The 6000-nt window shown below is 40.6% G+C and overlaps 1 protein-coding gene across 4 annotated transcripts in view; it reads left to right on the top strand.

Moving 5' to 3' along the window:
- The first annotated feature begins 211 nt into the window (after positions 1-211).
- UIMC1 (ubiquitin interaction motif containing 1) overlaps positions 212-6000 on the top strand; it is a 128225-nt gene continuing 122436 nt past the window's right edge. For 3 of the 4 annotated variants that reach the window (XM_058546599.1, XM_058546589.1, XM_058546580.1), the window contains exon 1: positions 212-337. The gene's annotated coding sequence lies outside the window, so the exon portion shown is untranslated. The remainder of the gene's footprint in view (positions 338-6000) is intronic. The other variant, XM_058546608.1, reaches the window with a different exon arrangement.

Here is a 6000-nt window from a genome sequence, read left to right as displayed (position 1 = left end):
GCTACTCTTTGGTTTCCCTCCAAGGGCTAGCAAAACGATACTGCGAGAGCACTGGGAGGGCCCCAGGCTGCCCTCAGAGGTCGGCTCCCCCGCGGGTGGTGGCGCGCCCCCGCCTCGCGCTGTTGGTACGTCCTGGCGCGGCTTCCCCCCGCGGTGCGGGTTGGTTCCGTCTCCGGACGCCCGCCCTGCGCCAGCCCCGAGAGCGCCTCTCCTTCTCGCGGTGCCTCAGCTACGCGCGGGCCCTTCCGCCCCCGCACCCCGCTCCTGAAGTACTGAGGTCGCTCGCGACCCCCAACGCCGCGAAGGAGGGGCTCGGCAGAGGAGCGCGGGCTGGTAGGTGAGTACCTCCGGCCTCCGGGCACCTACAGCCCGCCCTCTTCCCGCCTCTCTTCTCCCTTACCGGGGCCGCTACCCGCTCCTCATCTGGAGGGGCGCCTCCGACGCCGGAATAGGGCCCTCTCGACGCTGAGGCGGGCCCTCCCGACGCCAGGCAGGCCCTTCGGCACGCCGGTGGGCCCCTCGGGTGCCGGGACCGCCCCCCTCGCACCGGGGGTGCGGCCTTCATCCTCCGGGCGTCCCCTTCGGCACTTCTCGCTCAGCGCGTAAGGGCTCAGGGCCCCGCCTGCCCCTCGAAGGCGTCTTCCTCACGCTGAACACCCTGGGAGAAGGCTCCGTCCCCGCTGCCTCCGCCCGCGCGCCCCACAGCGGCGACTTTCCGGGAGTGAGGGCCCGGGGCCCCGCCGCCGCGCCTCCTCAGGCCTCCCTCCCTCCGCCAGCTACTGTTTTGCTGGCGAGTGGTCTTTACTTTCACTATTTATTTACCCAGAAAAAAAAGTTTTTACTAGGAAATCCTTATCGTCGTTTCCCACTTTCCCCTCCAGCAGAACTGGTGTATCTCCCCGCCGTACGATGACAGTATTTCAAGCATTTTACACACACATACGTTTAATCTTCGCGACATCCTTGTGAGAAGGCACTGTTACCCTTCTCAGTTTACAGATGAGGTAACTGAGGATGGGAGACACTCATCTCGGGAGTGGTAGAGCCGGTTTTGAATCCAGGGAGCCTGACTCCGATGTTCTTGTATTTAGTCACTGTATCAAACTGAGTTATGAGTAACACTCAGGAAAGAGTGAAAGTTTTACACTTCCTGTCAGGGAGGCAGTGCCTTGTAGTTTGATCGAAGAATATGTCTTTTTGGAATTAGACTTATCAAGCTTCAATTCCCAACACAGCCATTTACCAACATAACAATTTACTGACTTAGAATAAGTTTCTTAACGTGTAAAATAATGATAAAAATAGTGTAAAATAGTGATATCTACCATATAGAGTTTTTGGGGGGAATGACTTCTATGATGCATGTGAGGTACCTAAAATAGTGTCCCAAGGACTCAATAAATAACCATAATTGAATTATTACTCAAGGTGTGTTTGGATTCTATTGTTACACATTTGTCCTAAACTGAGGCTGGGAAATAAAGCAATGTGGGGATGTGTGTGTAGGTGAGTGTGTGGGTGTGCACTTAGCTTTTTTTAAGATAGAGAAAGAAGCAAGCTCATGTAGTCAGTTGATAAAGAGCTTGGTACCAAATTTCTTGAATACTGACTTAATTTGGGGTAAGAGTCAATTATTCATAAAAGATTATTAAGGTCCCTATGCCCCCAAGCTTTCAGAGCAATTTTGACAGGTTTGGTAGGTAGAATGTCAAGATTTTAAATTATCTTGTCAGTGATTGTTCTTCAGATAGATCAAGAAAATGACAATATCCCAAATTGGAGATCTTCAGGGACACTACTGAAAATGCTACCTGTGAAATAAATAATGTCTCATTATTGGGTCACCTTTCCTGCTTGTGCATTCTTTTAAGGACATTTTGTTCCTAACTGTCATGATTAAGAAGGAGTGGCTGTTGGCATCCAGACTCGATTCCTCCTTCGTAGTTAGTGATAATCAATTCTAGAGCCTCAGTTTAAGTAATTGAAGATAAGCCATTATTTTAGTCAGTTTCTTGTTTTGAAGGGTAGCAACTTAAATAGTAGTTGAACCGTATGTTGGCTTGCTGGTTTAAATTGACTGAGCAGTGACCTTTTCTACTCTTAGAATTATAGTGGAAACAGTTTGACTAGATCTCATGAAGCACTGGAATTTTGGAATCTGTATTTTTGGGGTGCCTCTACTTAATGCTTCTTATTGATCCGTTATCTGCTATGATTTTTTGCAAACCCACTTTGAGCCTGCAGGTGGTTCTCTGCTAGGGAGTAGGGTTTTTATTTACACATCTTTAAGAAATTACATGTATTTGATGGTATAGCTACCTTGCTATGAGATTTGAGCTTATTGGTTTAAATAACTCTAGGGTCAGAAAATGTTTAATAAGGTGGAAACTGTTCCATACAAGATGTTTTGCTAGGGCACTTTGATTCTTCCGGTCTCCCCCCATACTCTCCCCATCTCCACTTCCAAGTCCTATTCATGCTATTTTCTTGGATTCAAGGATCACCTTAAGTCTTGTTATCCCCCATATAGCATTCTTCAACCTTTAATAATTTTATCCTTATGTGCCTTTATATAGCGTTTAATAATTTAAATATATAATTTATGTTATTCATTCAGCATATATTTATGTGTGTGTACCATGCATCAAGCAGCAGTTCTAGTTAGAAGAAGAAATAAAGATTAAGTCATCGAGTACATAGGGTCCCTGACTTACGGTGGTTCATTTTATGTTTTTTTGACTTTACGATGGTGTGAACGCGATAAAAATTCAGTAGAAATCATATTTCAGATTTTGAATTTTGATCTTTTTCTGGGCTAGCGATATGCCATATGATTTATAGGAATGTAATTCCATTGTAAGTTGAGGAAGATCTCTATTGGAGTCAGATCTTGGAGGCAAGATATGGAAATTCAAGTGCCTGCTTTGTAACTTTGGGCAGGTTACTTTTCTGAACCTGTGTTTCCTCATAACAATTATGTATACTTCTCCTGTTTTTATGAGGATTATTTAAAATATTCATTCACTCACTAAAATCTATTAATTTCTTAAAAAAACTTTTTATTAAAGTTTCATTTACGTACAGTGAAGTGAACGAATCTTAACTGTGTACATCCATGTAACTACCACCCAAATCAAGATATAGAACATTTCTAGCACCCCAGTCGGTATCCTCTACAAGTAACCAATGTTCTGACTTGAATCACTGTAGGTTAATTTTTTTAACAGCTTTATTGAGGTAATTCATATACCACACAATTCACCCATTTAAAGTGTACAATTCAATGTCTTCTAGTATTTTTACCGAGTTGTGTAACCATCGTAACAATCAGTTTTAGAACATTTTCACCACCCCAAAGAGAAACTCCACACCCCTCAGCCATCAATACCCAGTCCCCCTCAGCAGTTACTAATCTACTTTGTCTCTATAGATTTACTTAACTGGATATTTCATTTAACTGGAGTCATACAATATGTGGTCCTTTGGGACTGGCTTCTTTCACTTGGCATGATATTTTCGAGCCTCATCCATGTTGTTGCATCTGTCAGTACTTCATTCCTTTTTGCTGCTAGATAATACTCCGTGTGATGGATATATTACATTTTATTTATTTCTTCATCAGTGGTGGACATTTGGGTTCTTTCCAGTTTGGGGCTCTCATGAATAATGCTGTTATGAATGTCTGTGTACAAGTTTTTGTGTGGACATAAATTTAATTTCTCTTGAGTATTTACCTAGGAGTGAAATTGCTCAGTGGTATGGTAATTCTAATTTTACCTTTTGAGGAACTGGACTGTTTTTCAAGGTGGCTTCACTATTTTATATACCCACCAGCAGTGTATAAAGGTTCAATTTCTCTACATCCTTGCCTACACTTGTTATTATCTTTTTGATTATAACTATTCTTGGGTATAAAGTGATATCTCCTGGTTTTGATTTGTATTTACCTTATGACTAATGATATTGAGCATCTTTTCACATGCTTATGTGTCATTTGTAATCATTCTTTGGAGAAATGTGTACTTAGATCCTTTGGCTAATTTTTGTTATTTGTCTTTTTATTGAGTTGTAAGAGGTTTATTTTTTTTAATATATTCTAGGTACAAGTTCCTTATCAGATATGTGATTTGCAAAAATTTGCTCCGGTTCTGTGGGCTATCCTTTGACTTTGTTGATAGTTTCCTTTGAAGCACAAAAGTTCTTAATTTTTGATGATCAATTTATTTTTTCTTTTGATGTCGTATTTAGGAAGCTGTTACCTGATTCAAGCTCATGAAGATTTATAGCTATGTTTTCTTTTAAGAGTTTTATAGTTCTAGATCTTACATTTAAGTCTTTGATCCAGTTTGAGTTCTTGTATGGTGTGAGATAGGGTCCAATTTCATTCTTTTGCATGTGGCTGTACGGTTTTCCCAGAACCATATGTTGCAGAGACTGTTCTTTCCCCATTGAGTGGTCTTGGCACCCTTGTTGAAAATCAGTTGACTATAAAAATGGGCATATATTTCTAGGCTCTCAGTTCTTTTCTGTTGATCTATATGTCTGTTCTTGTGCCAGTGCCACAATGTCTTGATTACTGTAGCTTTGTAGTAGGTTTTCAAATCAGTAACTGTGAGTTCTCCAACTTTGTTCTTTTTCAAGACTGTTTTGATTATTCTGGGGCTCTTGAATTTTCATGTGAATTTTAGGATCAGCTTGTTAATTTCCACAAAAAAAACCCAACTAGGATTTTATTAGGGATTGCATTGAATCTGTAAGTCAATTTGGGGAGTATTGCCATCTTAATATTAAGTCTTCTGATCCTTGAACATGCGATGTCTTTCCATTTTATTTGTGTCTTCCTTAATTTCTTTTGACAATGTTTTGTAGTTTTCAGAGTATAAGTTTTGTGTGTCTTTTGTTAAAGTTACACCTAAGTATTTTATTCCTTATGATGCTGTTGTAAATGGAATTATTTTCTTAATTTCATTACAAGTGTATAGAAATACAATTTATTTTTGTATGTTGATCTTGTATCCTGCAATCTTGCTGAACTTGTTTATTAGCTCAAATAGGTTTTTTTTTTTTTTTGGTGAGAAAGATTGGCCCTGAGCTAACATCTGTTGCCAATCCTCCTCTTTTTGTTTGAGGAAGATTGGCCCTGAGCTAACATCTGTGCCAGTCTTCCTCTATTTTGTTTGTGGGTCATCGCCATGGTATGGCTTGATGAGTGTTGTAGGACTGTGCCTGGGATCCAGACCTGTGAACTCGGGCCGCTGAAGTGGAGCGTGCCCAACTTAACCACTCCGCCACCGGGCCAGCCCAGCTCTAATAGTTTTTTAGTGGATTCCTTAGAATATACAAGATCATTGCATCTGAAAATAGAGATAGTTTTACTTTCTCCTTTCTAATCTAGATTCTTTTTCTTACCTGGTTGCCCTGGCTAGAATCTCCAATAGAATGTTGAATAGAAGTGGTGAGTGTGGACATCTTTGTCTTGTACCTGATCTAAGGAGAAAGCCTTAAGTCTTGCAACATTAATTATGATATTAACTGGGTTTTTCACAGATACCTTTTATCAGGTTGAGGAAGTTCCCTTCTATTCTTAGTTTTTTGAGTGTTTTAATCATGAAAGGGTGTTGAATTTTGTCACATGCTCTTTCTGTGTATATTAAGATAATCATGTGGTATTTGTCCTTTATTCTATTGATATGGTATAATACAGTAATTGATTTTCAGATGTTAAACCAACCTTGCATTCTTTTGATACATCTTACTTGGTCATGGTGTGTGATCGTTTTTATATGATACTGGATTTGGTTTACTAGTATTTTGTTGAGGATTTTTGCATCTATATTCATAAGAGATACTGGTTCCTTGCTTTCTTTTGTTGTCCTTGTCTGATTTTGGTATCAGGATAGTACAGGTCACATAGAATGAGTTGGGAAATGTTCCCCCTCTTCTGTTTTTCGGAAGAGTTTGTGAAAGATTAATGTTAATTCTTCTTTAAATGTTTGGTAG

This window comes from Diceros bicornis, chromosome 1, assembly GCF_020826845.1.
Source record: "Diceros bicornis minor isolate mBicDic1 chromosome 1, mDicBic1.mat.cur, whole genome shotgun sequence".
NCBI lineage: Eukaryota > Metazoa > Chordata > Mammalia > Perissodactyla > Rhinocerotidae > Diceros > Diceros bicornis.
This window is presented reverse-complemented; position numbering and strand designations above follow the sequence as displayed.